The 21,910-nt window shown below is 38.1% G+C and overlaps 1 protein-coding gene across 1 annotated transcript in view; it reads right to left on the bottom strand.

Annotated features, from left to right (window-relative positions):
* Positions 1–21,910, bottom strand: part of ADGRV1 (adhesion G protein-coupled receptor V1) — a 537,185-nt gene that overhangs the window by 104,188 nt on the left and 411,087 nt on the right. The window lies entirely within an intron of this gene.

Below are 21,910 nucleotides of genomic sequence, written 5' to 3'. Positions count from 1 at the left end.
TCTGAGGTCCACCTATACCTCATTTCCTGCTTTTGAATGTCTGTGAGAAAGCCTGTGGGGTACACACACTTCTATAACCCCACTTCTTTTACTTAAAGTAGTTTTAGTGGGTTTTTACATGCAACTATAATGGCCATAGTTAAAAAAAAAAGAGCTAGCGAGTGATAATGAGAGAAAGAAGTGAACGCACAGATATTCTTTAAAACAGTGTTGCTCTTGAAGATGCGCTAGGGTATCACTGCCACGTCTGCCAGTTTTAGAGCTCAAACCTACCGCACTGTTAGCATTGCCATCTAATTCTATGCATTGACAAGGGACCAAAGAATAAGAATCAGTCTCACCTTTTAGTACCTAAAACTTGTCCATATGCTTACATTACTTGAAAAGACTGAGCAAAGATAAATGAGGACGTATTGGAGCACTACTATCTCATTTACTTCAAAAGGAACCGATATTTTGATTCACTGAGATTAAACTGCCTTAAATTTTGAAGTCGTCAGACATATTATAAATGCAGTCTTGTACTGTACGTAATTAGCTTCTGATGAATGACACACCCGCCCCCACCCTAGCTCATTTAAAACTCAAAATATTAACAAGTTAGAGAGATTTGATGAAAAACAGTCTGAAAATCATGATACCCCCAAATGACCTTATTTTTTCCCCCAAGAAACTCAAATCTGAGCAGTCTGTTCCCCGAACAACTTGGGGAAACAGTTGAAATATGTCTAGTGGTCAGTGCTTGTCAACTATACCCCAGGTAGGTTCCAGTGAATCAAGCCCTTTCAGAATTTAATCAGGTCAGGCTGACTTGTTCTTTTCTGCATGTACTAATAATGCTCTATGTCTCATTAAACAAAATTGTTTGGCACTGGAAACATCATTGTCCTAGAGCCTTTAAAGGTGTCCCATTTTATTCCTTGCTAACCAAGCCTCTGAATGAATGGCTAAAAAGTTTTTTTCCCCTTAACTAATCCCATCACTTTCCTGTATCAAAATAGAAAAATCATAAAGTTTTTTAAGTTCATAAAAAAATAAATTTACAGAGGTGATCATGGGAATACAAGATTAAAGTCCAAAAAATATTTATCTTTTTGTACCACTCCCATCTTCATTCAGGGCTTTCCAGGTGGCACCAGTGGTAAAGAACCTGCTTGCCAATAAAAAAGACATAAGAGATTCAGGTTTAATTCCTGTGTCAGGAAGATCCCCTGGAAGAGGGCATGACAACCCACTGTAGTATTCTTGCCTGGAGAATCCCATGGACAGAGGAGCCTGGCAGGCTACAAACCATAGGGTCACAAAGGGTTGGACATGACTAAAGCAACTGAACACACATACTACTGAACAGTGGCCAAATTACATTGTCCTGAAGATTAGGTCCACAGATTTTTCTGCCTTTATGTGAAAGCCGCAAATACTCCAAGAAAAAAATGTCCAGCGCATTCCCTATAGGAGTGAATGCTCAGTTAAAGCCCATCTTTTATTATCTATACTTTTGCTAATATTCACAGCCCATTTTAATCAGTAATGTTCCTAAATGTTGACTTAAAATCACTAAGAAATTGTTAATCAAAGTTAGTCAGACCCTGTTTAAAACACACTATACACTTCCTTGTGCTTTCTGTAAAATTTTAATTCTGAAAACAACAGTGGTAACTTTTAACTATTGAGTAAACAAAGATAATGTAAACAGATGAGGTGATACGTCAATTATTTCAAGGTCATGTCAAGTTGTAGATAACAGAGTTCTCTCTCAACTCCAATACTCACTCTGTTGCTGAGTCCAATTCAATCTGATGTGCTGAATTTTTAAGGATGAAATTTTTAAGGATGTTGGTCTTTAGAGTATTGTGTTAGCATATCAAACAAGTCTTTTAAGATATCTTGGTTCAGTCGCTAAGTCGTGCCCGATTCTTTGCGACCCCACGAACTGTGGCAGGCCAGGCTTCCCTGTCCTTCACTATCTCCCTGAGTTTGCTCAAACTCATGTCCATTGAGTCAATGATGCGACCCAACTATCTCATCCTCTGTCACCCACTTCTCCTCTTGCCCACAATCTTTCCCAGCATCAAGGTCTTTTCCAATGAGTTGGCTATTTGCATCAGGTGGCCAAAGTACTGGGGCTTCAACTTCAGCATCAGTCCTTCCGATGAATATTCAGGACTGATTTCCTTTAGGATGGACTGGTTGGATCTCCTTGCAGTCCAAGGGACTCTCAAGAGTCTTCTCCAGCACCACAGTTTGAAAGCATCAATTCTTTAGCGTTCAGCCTTCTTCATGGCCCAACTCTCACATTCATACATGACTATTGGAAAAACCATAGCTTTAACTATACGGACCTTTGTCAGCAAAGTGATATCTCTGCCTTTTAATATGCTGTCTAGGTTTGTCATAGTTTCCTTTCAAGGAGCAAGCATCTTTTAACTTCATGGCTGCAGTCACTGCCTGCAGCAATTTTGGAGACCAAGAAAAGAAAATCTGTCACTGTGTCCATTTTTTCCCCTTCTCTTCGCCATGAAGTGACGGGACCAGATGCCATGATCTTCATTTTTTCAGTGCTGAGTTTTCAGTCAACTTTTTTGCTCTTCTCTTTCACCTTTAAGAGGCTCTTTATTTCTTCCTCGCTTTCTGCCATAAGGGTGGTGTTATCTGCATATCTGAGGTTGAGATTTCTCCCGGCAATCTTTACTCCAGCTTGTGATTCATCCAGTCTGGTATTTCACATGATATACTTTGCATATAAGTTAAATAAGCAGGGTGACAATATACAGCCTTGACGTACTCCTGTCCCAATTTCCCATTTTTTCCATGTCTGGTTCTGTTTCTCCTTGTTTTGCTTACAGGTTTCTCAGGAGGCAGGTCAGATGGTCTAGTATCCCCATCTCTTGAAGAATTTTCTACACTTTGTTGTGATCTACACAGTCAGAGGCTTTCATGCAGTCCATGAAGCAGAAGTAGATGTTTCTGGAATTCCCTTGCTTCTTCTATGATCCAACAGATGCTGGCAATCTGATCTATGGTTCCTCTGCCTTTTCTAAATCCAGCTTGTACATCTGGAAGTTCTCAGTTCACATACTGTGGAAGCCGAGCTTGAAGGATTTTGAGCATTACTTGCTGGCATGTGAAATAAGTGCAATTGTGCAGTAGTTTGAACATTCTTTGGCATTGCCCTTCTTTGGGATTGGAATGAAAGTGACCTTCTCCAGTCCTATGGCCATTGCTGAGCTTTCCAAATTTGCTGGTATACTGAGTGCAGCACATTCACAGCATCATCTTTTAGGATATGAAATAACTCAGCTGGAATTCCATCACCTCCATTAGCTTTGTTTGTAGTTATGCTTCCTAAGGTCCACTTGACTTCGCACTCCAGGATGTCTGGCTCCAGGTGACTGACCACACCATTGAGGTTATCTGGGTGATTGAGACCTTTTTTGTACAGTTCTTCTGTATATTCTTGCCACCTCTTCTTAATCTCTTCTGCTTCTGTTAGGTCCTTGCCGCTTCTGTCCTTTATTGAGCCCGTCTTTGCACAAAATTAGAGAAGGAAATGGATGAAAGGAAATGGCAACCCACTCCAGTACTCTTGCCTGGAAAATCCCATGGACGGAGGAGCCTGGTAGGCTACAGTCCATGAGGTCACAAAGAGTTGGACACGACTGAGTGACTTCATTTCACTTTGCACAAAATGTTCCCTTGGTATCTCTAATGTTCTTGAAGAGGTCTCTAGTCCTTCCCATTCTATTGTTTTCCTCTATTTCTTTGCATTTATCACTGAAAAGGCTTTCTTATCTCTCCTTGCTATTCTTTGGAACTCTGAATTCAGTTGGGTATAAGATATCTAAACACCCTTAATATGTTCATACTAGGCAGTTGTTAAAGCTTGTCTATAAAACTACAATTAATGAGTATTTATTGAGTATTTTTATATGTATTGCAATACTACAGTTTCACCTGGAAACTTAGCAAATGTAAAAGTCATAACTTCTTCCTGGAAGAGTCTTGGAGCAAGAAAAGTACAATGTAACAATGAGTGAGCATGATAAATTCCCATAATATGTTGCCAACATGTGAGAGATATCTAATAAATGCTTAAATGGTGAAGAAATATGGGACAGAATACCTGGAGAAAACGAGACAGAGTTCATGGATCAATTTCAGAAAAGGAAAGTAAAACTGGAAGCAAATGGAGGGCAAAGTTTCATCCACACTATGGGGAATCCCCAGCTTTGATGGGAACTGACACATCTCACTTGCTTTGAAATCTTCAGGATTAGCTCACACGGATGCAGAGGCAACATGTGAAAGTCCCCAGTAGGAAATTCCTAGCCTAGATACCAGATATGTAGATATAAAATGATTTCCTTTATGATTTATGTAAATAATTTTCTCACAAGAAATTGATCTTATCAGTTCTATTGAGATGGATGAAACTGGAGCCCATTATACAGAGTGAACTAAGCCAGAAAGAAAAACACCAATCCAGTATACTAATGCATATATATGGAATTTGAAAGATGGTAACGATAACCCAATATGTGAGACAGAATAAGAGACACAGATGCATAGAACAGTCTTATGGACTCTGAGGGAGAAGGTGAGGGTGGGACATTCTGAGAGAATAGCATTGAAACATGTATATTATCATATGTGAAACAGAACACCATTCCAGGTTCGATGCATGAGAGAAATGCTTGGGGCTGGGGCAATGGGATGACCCTGAGGGATGGGATGGGGAGGGAGGTGGGAGGGGGGTTCAGGATGGGGAACACATGTAAACCCATGGCTAATTCATGTCAATGTATGGCAAAAACCACCACAATATTGTAAAATAATTAGCCCCCAACTAAAATAAATAAAGTTATTAAAAAAAAAAGAAATTGATCTTGCTACTGACAATTTACATGTAGAGAGAAGGACAGAGTGTGTAAAAGTCTCTTTATTGGAACAGGATAATACTGCTTACAAAAAAAAAAAAAAAAGACTGTACTGTAAGAATGAAGGCTCAGGAACCAGATTGTCTGAATCAATCCTTGGTATACCTTTTACTAACTCTGTGACTTGGGCCAGTATTGAGCTTATCCATGCCTCAGTTTCCTAAAAAAATAAAATGGAGTGAACAACAGCAACTGCTTCATAAGAGTGGAATGAGAACTGAATGTAAATCTCTTGGATCAGAGCTTGGCACACTGTAGGTACTCAATAAAGATATCTATGATGATTATCATCATCTATTACTAAGCCCCAAATCCTCTTATGTCTACACAAGACTTAACCTGTGTCTGAACAAAAAAATACAGGTTAGAAGGAAGGATGAACATCTAGCATCATTTTTATCGATTAGGGAAAAGTTGAGTAGTATGAATTTAAAGATAGAAAAGTCTTTAAATTGGGGTAGTGAGGCAAGACTTCATGGAAGAGGTGGGGTTTGATAGCAGCTTTTTTCCCTCTGGAATTCCTTGCCAATCAGCAGATACTGAGTGTGATTTAGTCATGCAAAGAAGATGATCTGCCTGTGTCCACAGAGGCTCTGCGAGAAGGGAGAGGAGGAAAACTTTCCTTTTGCAGCTTTCCCCCATGACTCATCTGTGCTTCTGCAAAACCAGTTGAGGAAACTTGGTTCCAACTTGAAAAGCCAAGGTAATTAAGGGTCATTCAAAAAGAGGCAGGTAATCCTCAAGGAAGTCCTACAGAACATTATGGCACAGCACGGGCTGACGAGCAGGCTCGGCCTGGAAGTGTCAGCAGCAGGGGAAGAGCTGGGTTCAGGGCTTCTCTGGGCATTTGAACAGATGGTTTCTTACCTGCTTTCCTCCTGTTCTCCCCTGTCCCTCCAGCTGCCAAGGAGGAGGCACAGGTGCTGGAGGGGAAAAGCCAATTAGCTGACGGGAGTTCCAGAAGAGGGAGAGTTTCAAGACTCTGGGAAGTCCACACTCTGGATGGGCTGACTGCTGGAGGGCTCCCAATATTGATTATCAGAAAGCAAGGCGTTGTGAATGCCCCATCAACCCGACCTGCCCACCAGAAAGAGAACTGCACCTCCTCCTTTCACGAAGACATTTTTTCTTTGTAGAATCCTCAAACTAGAAAGAATAGGAAAGGTCATTCTGCCCTCCCTCTAGCTTTGTGGGTGAAGAACTCAGGACCCAAGGGCATCTGAGGCCTGCCCAGAACCTGACTGTCTGAGCTCCTAAGTCAAGTGTTCCAAATGAGGGTCCAAAGCATAGGTCAGACTCAAGAAAATAACCCAGGGACTTCCCTGGTGGTCCAGGAGTTAAGACTTCAACTTTCAGTGTGCATGTTCGATCCCTGGTCGGCCCAGGCCTTGTGGCCAAAAAACCAAAACATAAAAAAAATTAGGAGGAGTGTAACAAATTCAATAAAGACTTCAAAAAAATGACCCACATAAAATAAAAAAAAAAACACCTGAAAGTTTTCAAGGGCATATTCAGCTAATAATCTAAAAATTCCTTTTATGGAAAGGTGCCCAGTGTTTTATTTTACTTTGGATATGAATTCCTAGGGGCTAGGGGGACTTCTAAATAAATCACAGAATGAAACAATAAACATGCATATTTCCAAATATAATACTCAGTAGTAATGACCCAAGAACATTAGATCTTACTTAGCTCTTTCATGAAAGTTTTTAAGGATACCACATATTAAATTTTTGCAAAATACAAAAATTCACACAAAAGAATAAATTTCATTTAGTCAGAGAGACAGCAAAGATATAAAGAAAGGGCAGTGGCTCCAAGATGGCACACCGTCATTCATAAACTCCCCTCCCACTGAGGTCCTTCTCACCCTCTAAAAAAAAAATTGGCTTCAGTTGAATTAATACTTTATCTGAAGGAATTTATTTTTGACAACAGGATGTTCCTGTTATTTTCTAGCCCTGTGATTTCAACAACAGGATTTCAGGGCAGTGAAATGAAATGGGAACAGGAGAGCAACACTCATCTCTGAGCATAATCACGAATGTGTGAGAAAAGCACAAATAGTCCAAAATCCTGTCTCAAAACAATTAAGGCTATCTTCTTCATGAATTTTCTGAGTTTCTTTTAATTAAAAAAATATCATGACCTAACATGCAGTAAGTTTTTTTTTTTTTGGCTAAAGTTCTTAACATTTTAATTGTAGCCAAACTTCTTAAATGCAGAGCTGAGCCAGCCAAAGTCTTCAAAAACTTCCCTTTCTGATGGTACACTAGTGTGCTCTTTATTTTGCTCTTTCTTCAAATGAAAGTTCCATGTGCTACAAAATGGAAATAATTTTTAAAACTTGCTGAAAATGCAAGCATGTGATATGCATGCTGACTGGGAGGGTATCATTGTACTTCTGTGATAAAATCTTACCAAGCAAGTGTCAAGACTGTTTTCATAATTCATTTGAAAGCCTATTACTCAGATGCGTCAGAGAGGAGTCAGGAGATATCATCTCCTCTAAATCAAACACTTGCTTGAAGATTCTGCTGCCTGTTATTACCAAGAACAGAGACTAATCCAACTGGGTTTGATTTTGGGTGAAAATGCATCAACACACACTCCTGTCTGGGACATTCTAAATGGAAGACAGGAAAAATATGATGATTTCACAACAGGGAGTAAGAAAGTGAAGTGTTTACAGATGTGGACTCTGAATCAGATGGGCCTGGCTTTGAACCTTGACACTGCTACTTTGTGGCTATGTGACTATAGGCAAGTGAAGTTACCTCTCTGAGCTTCAGTACCCTTGTTTATAAAATATGAATAAAAATCTATTATTTTTCATAAATGTGCAGTGAGAATTAGATTAACATGATTAAAGTGTTTAGCACAATGCCTAGCATGTGGTAAAGACTCAATAAAGGGCAGTCGTTATTTACTTTAGCATGTGAATTGGTTTAATTACTTTGCTGAAACACTGTAATGTAAACTCGTGAATAGAAATTATATGTGGCATTTAACTGTATTCAGATTCTATTTCATATACTTAGCTAATATCATTGATTTTTTGTAACATCAAGCTTATCCACAAAGTCATCACCACCTCTAATCGAATGTCCAATACCATTTCTCAGAAGAGCAAGCATTTCCTTTAACACCCACAGCAGTGACTTCAATCAAAAAATTAAAAAACAGTGCTACCATGTAACCCAGCAACAATTCCACTTCTGGGTATTTATCCCAAGAAAATGAAAACAGCAATTTAAAAAGATATGTGCACCCCAATGTTCACCACAGCATTATCTACAGTAGGTAAAACATGGAAGCAACCTAAGCGTCTATTGACAGATGAATGGATAAAGAAGATATGGGGTGTGTGCGTGCGTGTGTGTGTATGTAAGGGTTTCCTTGGTGGCTCAGACAGTAAAGAATCTGTCTACAATGCATGAGACCTGGGTTTGAGTCCTGAGCAGGGAAGATCCCTTGGAGAAGGGAGCGGCTACTCACTTCAGTATTCTTGCCTGGAGAATTCCATGGACAGAGGAGCCTGGTGGGTTACAGTCTGTGGGGTTGTAAAGAGTCGGACATGAAGGAGCGACTAACACTCTCACTTTACATATACACACAAACATATTCACAAAGGAATATTACTCAGCTATAAAAAAGAAAGAAATCTTGCCATTTATGACAACCAGAATGGACCTAGAGGGCGTTATGTTCCGAAAAATAAGACAGAGAAAGACAAACACCATATGATTTCACTCACACAGAGAATCTAAAAAACAAAACAAATGGACAATGATAACAAAACAGAAACACACTCACAGATATGAAGAACAAGCTCATAGCTGGCAGGAAGAGGGAACGTGCGAGTGAAGTAAGGGAAGGGAATTAAGAGGTTAAAAACTCCACTTATAAAATAAATAAGTCAAGGATAGGAAATGTACAGCATAGGAAATATAATCGCGCAGATGGTTATCAGAGTTATTGTGGTGATCATTTTGTAATGTATAAAAATATCAAGTCACTATGCAGTATTCCTGAAACTAATATAATAGTGTACGTCGATTATACGTCAATAAAAAATGTTAAGGCCTTGGGTCAATATTAGTCATTGAAAGCTAAGAAAAACATATAATCTTTAAAAATATATGTTTAAATCTTCACTGGGTTTTGCCAAGGTAACCTAAAAGTGTGTACACTAAATCCTAGATTTAAAGCCACAAAAAGGTGCGCCGTGATGAAGTCTTCATGTTGAGATGCCTAACTGCTCCGGGGTGTTTCCCTATGACTGCTGTGTTTGAAGGGTAAAGGGACATATGGCATCATGGTGGTTTCCTTCGCTATGACTAAGCCATTATTTTCATAGCTATGTTACTTGTCCTTGGAAGATGTTTCTTTGGCAGTTGAGGCAGCATTGTTAAAGGTTCCATCATGTTATTTCAATACCAGGGTAATAGTAAACAGCATCCTCGGGGTGCTTTTTCCCCTACTTTCCTCTTCAGCAAACAGATACTGGACCCTATTTATGCTTCTTTATTATTTCTATAAAATACTAAAGCTTAACTAATGTTCCTAAAAGGGTTTTAAGTAGTTTATATAAAGACATATAATCTATGTAAGATAAAATATAAATGAGAGAAATGAGGTAAATAAAAAAATAAATTGAGATTGCATCAGGAGTGGGGTAGCAAAGTACTCATTGCTAGCAACAGGCTATGCATTCATTCCAGCGTGCTTTTTCTAGCAGGTGTTTTAGAGGCAGGCACACACACCTACACACACACATATATAGTAGTTCAAGAGAAGTACAACTCTTTCTAATATGAGAGCAACATGGTTACCGTGTCATACAACGGACAATGTTCTGGATCTTACTTCCATGGGAAATTCAGTTTGACTTTTACACGGCCGCTATTCATTCATTCGGCATACATCTACCAAGTAAGAACTACGTGCGTGCTATTTGCCATTCATCAGCAATGAATAATACATGCCTGTTGACCTGGAGGAGATCAGAGTCCACAGAGGAGGTGCGGCTCGTGCCAAATCTTAGTGCAATGTGTTAAGTGTGATAGCACGGCCACCTGGAGTGTGGGGAGAGCTCAAAGGAAGCCGTGGGTTATTGTGTGCAGGGGAGCGGAGGGTGAGACCATATTTGCCAAGAAAGAAACGAGGTGAGAATCGAGAAGGACATTTGTTACTTAAGTGACCTGATAGGAAAATGATCTGGACAGTCTTGGGTGGGCCATACTCCCCTTCCTGGAAAACGGCAAAGAAAAGGCAATGCTCAAAAAATTTCTCAGCTCTGTTTCCTGTTACTTCAGGAATCATCTGTGCTCTTAAAAAGGAAGTATGGTCTGAGATTTTCAGGAAGATAACAGAATTATGATTAATCTTTGTTCCTCTGGGGCTCTATAGCTTTCAAGGCCAAGGATTTGTGTATATACCCTGATTCTGGGTATATGACTTCAGGCAAGGACCAGAATCAATAACTACATAGAACTAAAACCCAGGTTTGATTGGTCCAAAGACACACAGATTACATATTTTACTAATTTTAGAAAGAAGGCCCAGAGTAAAAGAGAGACCTGTCATTTTAAAACCCCTCTAATATAGTCTGCACGGTGGATAATTTCGGAAGAGGTTTCAAGAGAGCTGCCATGTAAGAATTTTAAAAGAACAATCAGACAATCCAGTTACCACGGATGCCCTCAGAAAGGAAAGTTACTAAACAATGCTCTCTTCTCAGGACCATTCAACCCAATGAACATGACCAGACGTGATCTGTAAGATCAAAATCGAATGGAGAGGGCTTGGGAAGCGGATTAAAAGCATAATTAAACACTCCTTGAAAAATCCTACTTTCTTTAGTTGCTAAAGTAGCAAACTGAAGAACACTGAAGAAGCAAGATTTCTGGAAGAAGAAGAGCCTTTGATGCTGCTTTCCACTCATATCTTTTCAATGTAAATTTGTCCTTTCTTGATAAATAAAAATTCTTCCTAAACTATAATTGGAATCTGACATAGACATTTTTAACAAGACACAAGATATTTACAACACTAGGTCCAAAAGCTAGACTCCTGTAATCCAAGAGCAGGGTCGCCATCAGCATGTAGCTATCTTGTAAAGAAACACAGCAGACCTTCTGCTGTATTTCAATGCTTTCCACAAAAACAGTACAAAACACTACAATCCATCTAATAAGTGCTATTACAATGCCATTTTGGAAATTTAGATTCTAAGATGCATCTTCCTGAGGAGAACGGATCAAGAAAATAAAGAGGCTATCAGGCTATCAAACACATTAATATCAGATATCTTATTCTTTGCAACTCCCTTTCTTTAATCTTTGCAAAATCTCACTGCAGACTTCCTGATGTTAATATTTGTATCTGCTTAGAGTTCCAAGTGGAGCACTTGGATACTAATTTAAAAAGAAGGAAAAGTAAAGTCAGAAAGTTCCTTTTATAGTTTAGGTATAACCTTTATCAAATGATTAGTGCCAAGATACCAAATAATTCTCAGTCTATGGCTTGGTAAAATGTTTAGGCTATTGTTACATCTTTTATATAAGAAGCTTTATAAGCCAAACATATAGCCAATTGCTAATGGAAATTACAATGAGCTTTTCAACATTCATTCATTATAAAAATAAGGATGCTGAATATAATTTTCAGAAGTCAAATTTATTTAAAACATGCATTTAATCAGTATATCCCAGTTAAAGGGTTGATACTCATATCTAAGTCAGGCTTGGCATTTATGGATGCCATATGGGTCCTTTCAGGGCTTCTAGATTCCATTTTCTGTTCTAGGTGTTGTATTAGGTACTTTTGCACACAATTTTTAGTTTAGTCCTCAAGACAAATCCATAAGACATTGTTTTCTCCATTCTTTCACTTAAAGAATATTTACCAAACACCTGTTAAACGCACGAGACTGTTGAAGGCTCCAGGGCTGGAGCAGTGAAAAACTACCACCACAAAAAGGTCCTGCCCTCCTGGGGCTCACTTTCCAGTGAATACTGCTTTTTCTTAATTCTTTGTAATCTAAACTTGTCCTAAACTAAATTATTAGGAAGAAATTAAAAAGTAAAAACTTCCTCTTAGACCACAATTGGAATCTGACATGGAGGCCTGAGAGAAAATAAAATATTTAAAAAACGCACATTCAAATAAATAGATATTACATCTGATGGTGATAATTGCCGTGATGGAAAATAAAATAGGATAAAGTCACTATGAAGTTCTGGGAATTGCTAATGTTGTATCAAAGAGTCAGAGAGATATATCTTAACTGAGATATGAGATCTTTTGATAAATGAATCAGTGAACTAGACTAGTAATCAGTGAACTAGAACTAGTCTCTTTCAAACAACAGGAAAAGATGGTAACATGCCAACACCAAGATGGTATTCTTACCACCTTGTTGTCCCTAACAAATTAATGCTAAGTCTTGAAATGGCAGAATATCACCCAGTGAACACCGTACTCTACGGGAAAAAAAATCCTATCACTTTATTTCTAAAACATAGAGATCCTCATTGTCACCAAATGTACCCAAATAGGTATGGTTAATTATTTTTCTAATTCTTTATCAGCAGGATCTGAAGGAGGACACCTAGAATTCTCCCTGGAAGGGCACAACGTGACCCACATGAGTAAAATAATTGCAGTGAGTATCTGATAAGTCTATGGATTTATATGAAGTCTTTCTAGACCTCACACACTGTATTGTTTTTCTCACAGTCAGTTTCTTTCTTTTGCCTAAAGCATTCTCTCTTCAAAAATGATCAAAGGACACTGGTGATTCAAACCTTAAATCTGTCTGAGGGTGACATTTTTTCCTGTCCTATAAGAATTCAATTCATTTGATTATGGCCATCCCTTAAATCCTAGTATTTGCCTAAACACAAGCTATCCAGTAAATACACTGAATAATAATATTTATTACAAGTATGCATTAACATGTAGGTAAACAAGTGTCCATGTGTGGCCATTTGATGTAATATGCATGTATTTACCTAATTATTTAACTTATTTCATTTTGGAGTACTTGTGATTATTTTGTGCTTTTGGGAGTTTTGATAGAAAGATCCATATATCTACAGAAATGAACTCTAATATAAATATCCTTTCATTACAATGTCTTCATTTACTCAGTTACCAAATAGTTGCTGAGTACCTACTATACATTGTATATCAGATCCAGTCTAGACTCAAGCAATATAGCATTACACAAAATCCTTACTGAGATCACGTTCTTTTTTAAAGAAACAAAGAGTTAGAGAGATGAAATAAATATAAAATATAATATTGGGTGGTGATCAGGGCTCTAATAAAAATAAAGCAGCAAACAGAGACTGAAAAAGATGGTCAGGAAAGGCTTCTCTGAAGTGTGATATTCGAAGTCAAAGAGCATGCCATGTGAACATTTGAAAGAAGAACATTCCAGACAGAAGGAACATTAAGCAAAGGTTTTGAGACAGGAACAGCTGTAAAAACATGTAACACATAAACTGTTATTTACTAAATGCTAGGTACTTGTCTCAGTAGTAGAAGGGTAGAATGAGTGGAATAACATTTAATCCTCACAACAGTCTTAAGAGTCTTAAGAGTCTCCATTCTACAGATGGAGGAATCAAGGCATAGAAAAGTTAAACAACTTGTTCCAGGTTAAACAACAGGAGGAGGCAGATTCAGTGTTTAAACCCAAACAGTTGCTTTGGCTCCAGTGGCCCTTCTCTAACCACTGCACAACACTCCCTCTCCAAACAATGGGGCTGTGGCGGATGGGTATTGAGTGAAGCCTCCTTAAACAGTTGTAGCAAGAATTTCCAGAGCTTCAAAGAGTATTGCTATCAGGATGTAAGATACTAGTTTTAATTTATAAAATTAAGATTTGTCAGCTTGAACCAACATAATACTTAATGTAATCTGGAATAGAAATGCCTCTAGAAGAATAACACAGATGGAATTTTGCCCTCCTATGGACAACTCTACTGTATTAAGAATTGACAACACTCCACAGGTTTGCTTCTTTGATTACATCTGAAATAATGAAGCAGAGATGGGACGAATTGACAACACTCCACAGGTTTGCTTCTTTGATTACATCTGAAATAATGAAGCAGAGATGGGACTTCAGTGCTTCCTCTCAAAAGAGTTACATCTGGTTTTCCCAGATGGTGAACAGGAAATTGCAGATAAACACTGGACTGTGGATACAGTAACCATAGAAGGCCCCAGACTGTTGCTGAATACAAATTAATAAAAATGCTTGGGGGTTACTATTGGTTCAAACTATAGCTTGTTTGTTCTCTTGGGAAGGAAAAAAAAAACCCAGAAATCAAGTTTTAAGGAGCTCAATAAAGAGTTGGAGCAAAACAGTGAATGCTTTCAGCACTAGAAACTCCATGTAAAAAGAAACACAAGCGGCCTTCTAGGGTGCTTCCCATTTATGGGTCTAGAAGCAGAAATTTAACGCCCTGACATACATAACTTTAGAAATGCATAAAGGAAACAGGACAGAGAATGTTTGCTAACGTGTAGGGTCTTATTTTTAAAAGTCTTCTGTATTTCCTAATACTAACATTTTATTCATATTAAATTATCTTGATTTAACAGATAGTTCTCGGCAGCGTGATTGGCAAAAACCCAAAATGTATCATGCTGAGGTAGTGTAACGTTTGTTTTAATGTCCAAGGTGGTAGACATGTCTTATGATGTCCAAAGGCACAGCTCTGGCCCAACTGTGGATGAAATAAAACAGTTTACTTTGTGGCTGTAAGAAAGGTGTTAATTTTTTTACATACCAACTGGACTGTGATGCTTATTATAATCCATTATCATTTATGGTGACTCCCAACACCATGATTACTGAATTGCATATTATTCAAAATAAAAGTGATTGTCTATAGCAAAAGCATGATCTTTTCATGATGCATCAACTACTCAACTGATTTTAGAAAAGTTTAGGTAGAGTTTAAGGAGATCTTTGAACTGAATGAGCAAGTCTTCCTGGGCCAATGGTGTTTGGACTGGAGTAATCAGATTGAAGGTAAACCAGTAAAACTGATGAAGAACCTCAAGATTAAATGCAGTTAAATAACTGTAATCAGAAATCTTCCAGCAAACAAAAGCCCAGGACCAGACGGCTTCACAGTGGAATTCTACCAAAAATTTAGAGAAGAGCTAACACCTATCCTACTCAAACTCTTCCAGAAAATTGCAGAAGATGGTAAACTTCCAAACTCATTCTATGAGGCCACCATCACCCTAATTCCAAAACCAGACAAAGATGTCACAAAAAAGGAAAACTACAGGCCAATATCACTGATGAACATAGATGCAAAAATCCTTAATAAAATTCTAGCAAACAGAATCCAACATCATATTAAAAAGATCATACATCATGACCAAGTGGGCTTTATCCCAGGAATGCAAGGTTTTTTTAACATCCACAAATCAATCAATGTAATACACCACATTAACAAATTGAAAGAAAAAAACCATATGGTTATCTCAATAGATGCAGAAAAAGCCTTTGACAAAATTCAGCATCCATTTATGACAAAAACCCTCCAGAAAGCAGGAATAGAAGGAACATATCTCAACATAATAAAAGCTATATATGACAAACCCACAGCAAACATTTTCCTCAATGGTGAAAAATTGAAAGCATTTCCCCTGAAGTCAGGAACAAGGCAAGGATGCCCACTTTCACCACTACTATTCAACATAGTTTTGGAAGTTTTGGCCACAGCAATCAGAGCTGAAAAAGAAATAAAAGGAATACAGATAGGAAAAGAAGAAGTAAAACTCTCACTGTTTGCAGATGACATGATCCTCTACATAGAAAACCCTAAAGACTCTACTAGAAAATTACTAGAGTTGATCAATGAATATAGTAAAGTTGCAGGATATAAAATTAACACACAGAAATTCCTTGCATTCCTATACTCCAATAATGAGAAAACAGAAAGAGAAATTAAGGAAACAATACCATTCACCATTGCAACAAAAAGAATAAAATACTTAGGAATATATCTACCTAAAGAAACAAAAAACTTATATATAGAAAACTATAAAACACTGATGAAAGAAATCAAAGAGGACACAAACAGATGGAGAAATATACCGTGTTCATGGATTGGAAGAATTAATATAGTGAAAATGAGTATACTACCCAAAGCAATCTATAGATTCAATGCAATCCCTATCAAGCTACCAATGGTATTTTTCACAGAACTAGAACAAATCATCTCACAATTTGTGTGGAAATATAAGAAACCTCGAATAGCCAAAGCAATCTTGAGGAAGAAGAATGGAACTGGAGGAATCAACCTGCCTGACTTCAGGCTCTACTACAAAGCCACAGTCATCAAGACAGTATGGTACTGGTACAAAGATAGAAATATAGATCAATGGAACAAAATAGAAAGCCCAGAGATAAATCCACGCACCTATGGACACCTTATCTTCGACAAAGGAGGCAAGAATATACAATGGAGAAAAGACAATCTCTTTAACAAGTGGTGCTGGGAAAACTGGTCAACCACTTGTAAAAGAATGAAACTAGAACACTTCCTAACACCATACACAAAAATAAACTCAAAATGGATTAAAGATCTAAACGTAAGATCAGAAACTATAAAACTCCTAGAGGAAAACATAGGCAAAACACTCTCCGACATAAATCACAGCAGGATCCTCCATGACCCACCTCCCAGAATATTGGAAATAAAAGCAAAAATAAACAAATGGGACCTAATTAAAATTAAAAGCTTTTGCACAACAAAGGAAACTATAAGCAAGGTGAAAACACAGCCTTCAGAATGGGAGAAAATAATAGCAAATGAAGCAACAGACAAACAATTAATCTCAAAAATATACAAGCAACTTCTGCAGCTGAATTCCAGAAAAATAAACGACCCAATCAAAAAATGGGCCAAAGAACTAAACAGACATTTCTCCAAAGAAGACATACAGATGGCTAACAAACACATGAAAAGATGCTCAACATCACTCATTATTAGAGAAATGCAAATCAAAACCACAATGAGGTATCATTTCACACCAGTCAGAATGGCTGCTATCCAAAAGTCTACAAGCAATAAATGCTGGAGAGGGTGTGGAGAAAAGGGAACCCTCTTACACTGTTGGTGGGAATGCAAACCAGTACAGCCACTATGGAGAACAGTGTGGAGATTCCTTAAAAAACTGGGAATAGAACTGCCATATGACCCAGCAATCCCACTGCTGGGCATATACACCGAGGAAACCAGAATTGAAAGAGACGCGTGTACCCCAATGTTCATCGCAGCACTGTTTACAATAGCAAGGACATGGAAGCAACCTAGATGCCCATCAGCAGACGAATGGATAAGGAAGCTGTGGTACATATACACAATGGAATATTACTCAGCCATTAAAAAAAAAAATACATTTGAATCGGTTCTACTGAGATGGATGAAACTGGAGCCCATTATACAGAGTGAAGTAAGCCAGAAAGAAAAACAACAATACAGTATACTAATGCATATATATGGAATTTGAAAGATGGTAACGATAACCCTATATGCGAGACAGAATAAGAGACACAGATGCATAGAACAGTCTTATGCACTCTGAGTGAGAAGATGAGGGTGGGACGTTCTGGGAGAATAGCATTGAAACATGTATATTATCATATGTGAAACAGAACACCATTCCATGTTCGATGCATGAGACAAGGGCTCAGGGCCGGGGCAATGGGATGACCCAGAGGGATGGGATGGGGAGGGAGGTGGGTGGGGGGTCCAGGAAGGGGAACACATGTAAACCCATGGCTCATTCATGTCAATGTATGGCAAAAACTATTACAATATTGTAAAGTAATTAGCCCCCAACTAAAATAAATAAATTTATTAAAAAAAAAAAAAAAACTTCCTCATTTCTCTATCCTTAAAACTACCTCCTAACGGATAGTTAATTTTTTAAATACACAATTCTCAAATCTAAGATGTACCTTATACATAAAGAGAAAGGAAAACATATTGAACCTGTATTTATCTGCCTGTATGGAATTTGTTTTCAGAACATTGTGAAAAAAGAAAATTATAAATCAATGAAATCTCATGATGGTATTAAGGCAGAGAATAACCAACTGAAACAATATTTCAGTTAAGATGTAGCCTGTGACAACTTTTTTCTGGCTGTGAAAACTATCTTCTCAGCAGGTTCTAGTCCAAGTTCAACTACTTTGGGAAGGTCATTTAACACAGGTTTCAATTTCATTATCATGTAAATAATGAGATGACCAGAGAACTTACTTCAGTTTCTTTTCAGAACCCAAATTTTATCATTCAATTTCATTGTAACCTGGATTCAATATACAGTCTATTTATAAAGGTGCTATGAACATTTGCTTTTAATTAGTATAATTTATGACGCTAATAAACTCCATCTTTCATAATTATTGTTACAAGGAACTCTTAGTTGATGACATTAATAGAAGGAGACAATGGACCAGATGATCCAAGATTGCAGATAACTGGAAATTTTATCAGTTTCACATTGTCATTAATCTTTTACTTGGATTAATAGCATACCCTGCCTCTATTCATTGAAAACACAGTAGCTAGAAAATTGGCAGGCTAGAAGTCTGCTGTGTATGATGACAACACCAGCATAAATAAAATACTTGTTTGGTGGATCCACAAAACAGATTCCATACACAGATAATTAAGAATTGAGTTTATTATACAACTGGCATCAATACACATTTATGCAGCAAATATTTTAGGGTCTATTATGCTCCAGCCCTTACGATGCAAACTTGCATAAGGTGATTCTTGCCCTCATGAAGCCTATACTCATTTATCTCTTCACTCAGATTCTGAGCAGCACAGGGGCCCCAGCAGTCAAACATATAAGAAGGAACTCTGTTTTAAAAGATTTCAGACAGGCTGCTAATGCATTCCAATGCTTATTAACTACCAGCTGAAAATTTCTCTATCTCAAATCTAAATGTTTCATGCTGCTTCTTAAATTTCTTTTATTTGGTTTTATCTTGAGTACAGATGCAGAAAGAGTAATTTTTTTTCTCAATTAGAACCACAGATATATAAAAGTATTCCATTTCTCTTTCACTATTGCAATAATTTTATATCTTTTATCTATCTCAAAAGGTTTTACTTTGGATACACAAAGCCATACTTATTGATATTTAAATTTCATTTTCTACCCATCACGCATCTTTGTAGAACTCTTCTGAATCTTTTCCAATTTGTTTTCAGTCTATTTTTTTAGCTGAAGAGTACCAGCTTGGATACAAGCATCTTGTTTAAAGGTAGAAAAATGGTAAGACTAAATCACTATTCCTACATTCTGTACATAGTTTTTATTCATCTTTCTATTTTCTTGATTTTAAAACTTTGGCACTTACTGATTCACAAGCAACACAGTATGGTCTTTTCAACCTTTTATTTATATTAAGAATAGGTGGCAAGAATACACAGAAGAACTATACAAAAAGATCTTCATGACCCAGATAACCACTCACCTAGAGTCAGACATGTTAGAATCAGAAGTCAAGTGGGCCTTAGGAAGCATCACTGCGAACAAAGCTAGTGGAGGTGATTGAAATCCAGTTGCGCTAATTCAAATCCTAAAAGATGATGCTGTGAAAGTGCTATACTCAATATGCCAGCAAATTTGGAAAACTCAGCAGTGGCCACAGGACTGGAAAAGTCAGTTTTCATTCTAATCCCAGAGAAAGGCAATGCCAAAGAATGCTCAAACTACTGCACAATTGCACTCATCTCACATGCTAGCAAAGTAATGCTCAAAATTCTCCAAGCCAGGCTTCAACAATACGTGAACCGTGAACTTCCATACGTTCAAGCTGGTTTTAGGAAAGGCAGAGGAACCAGAGATCAAATTGCCAACATCTGTTGGGTCATCAAAAAAGCAAGAGTTCCAGAAAAGCATCTACTTCTGCTTTATTGACTATGCCAAAACCTTTGACTGTATGGATCACAATAAACTGTGGAAAATCCTTAAAGAGATGGGAATACCAGACCACCTGACCTGCCTCCTGAGAAACCTGTGTGCAGGTCAGGAAGCAACAGTTAGAACTGGACACGGAACAACAGACTGGTTCCAAATAGGAAAAAGGAGTACGTCAAGGCTGTATATTGTCACCCTGCTTATTTAACTTATATGCAGAGTACATCATGAGAAATGCTGGGCTGGATGAAGCACAAGCTGGAATCAAGATTGCCGGGAGAAATATCAATAACCTCAGATACGCAGATGACACCACCCTTATGGCAGAAAGTGAAGAAGAACTAAAGAGCCTCTTGATGAAAGTGAAAGCGGAGAGTGAAAAAGTTGGCTTAAAGCTCAACGTTCAGAAAACTAAGATCATGGCATCCGGTCCCATCACTTCATGGCAAATAGATGGGGAAACAATGGAAACAGTGAGAGAGAGACTTTATTTTGGGGGGCTCCAAAATTACTGCAGATGGTGACTGCAGCCATTAAATTAAAAGACACTTACTCCATGGAAGAAAAGTTATGACCCACCTAGATAGCATATTAAAAAGCAGAGACATTACTTTGCCAACAAAGGTCCATCTAGTCAAAGCTATGGTTTTTCCATTAGTCACGTATGGATGTGGGAGTTGGACTATGAAGAAAGCTGAGTGCCGGAGAATTGATGCTTTTGAACTGTGGTATTGGAGAAGACTCTTGAGAGTCCCTTGGACTGCAAGGAGATCCAGCCAGTTCGTCCTAAATGAAATCAGACCTGAATGTTCATTGGAAGGACTGATGCTGAAGCTGAAACTCCAATACTCTGGCCACCTGATGTGAAGAACTGACTCACTGGAAAAGACCCTGATGCTGAGAAAGATTGAAGGAGGGAGGAGAAGGGGACAACAGAGGATGAGATAGTTGGATGGACTCAATGGACATGAGTTTGAGTGAACTCCAGGAGTTGGTGATGGACAAGGGAGGCCTGGTGTGCCGCAGTCCATGGGGTTGCAAAGAGTCGGACTTGACTGAGCGGCTAAACTGAACTGATTTATATTACTGTGTAATTATCTCTTCATCTTACATCTATTGCCTTGTTTTAATCTTTCAGGTCTGTAATTCTGCTTTTGTCCTTATTGAAGTCATTCAGTGATGTTTCTGCACTTTCCTAATTTTCCTTTCTGTTGTTTGTTAGTTTGCATCCCCGTCCATCACCCCCATCCTGGTGTTCTGGGACCACATTCCCCTTTTCTTGTGGAGAGGAGATTATCTAAAATTCTGGTTAAACTGACTAAGGCAAACAGGTGACTTGAGTTGGACAGTCAGTACTTCATTCTTTGGCCACAAAGAATGGTTCAGAGACAGATATGTGATTCAGAGTCTTCCCTGTCTTCATGGTGGGAAAACAGTACACTTTCCCATTGGGTAACCAGAAGGACCACATAGGCTAGGAATTGCCAGTGGCCTCTTTTCCTGTCTCATGGAGAAAGGCTGCCAATAATGAAAGTAACAAAGGAATCCAGAGGTGACTCAGGAAGTACGACAGAATCCTGATGACATCTGTATTCAGAGCTGCCTGAAGCCTACTCTGCTCTGAAGGATGTTACATACATGAGGTATATACTTTCTTATGCAAGCTTGAGTTGGGGTCCTAAATCCTAAAAAATTATTTACACATTGTGAACACCAGGCTCAATACATATTTGATATAATTGCATATCAATTATATATTGGGACAGTCTGTGAGCTCTAAGACAGTATGAGAAAAGGACATAAGCCTCAGAATTAATGAACTAGGAAATCAGGGAGCATTAATGATGGCATTATACCCTAGTTTAAACTGTAGAAGTTTGGAAGGGGTCAATCATACTGGTAGGAAAATGTGAGGCATAATTTTACACCAACTGAGAGCATAAGGGTATTCATTCTTCAATGAATCTAAGCAAAAAAAAAACAACAAA

This window comes from Giraffa tippelskirchi, chromosome 6 (genome assembly GCF_054371585.1).
Source record: "Giraffa tippelskirchi isolate mGirTip1 chromosome 6, T2T-mGirTip1v1.2.pri, whole genome shotgun sequence".
NCBI lineage: Eukaryota > Metazoa > Chordata > Mammalia > Artiodactyla > Giraffidae > Giraffa > Giraffa tippelskirchi.
Note: the sequence above shows the minus strand (reverse complement) of the source record. Positions and strands in the feature narration are given on the sequence as shown.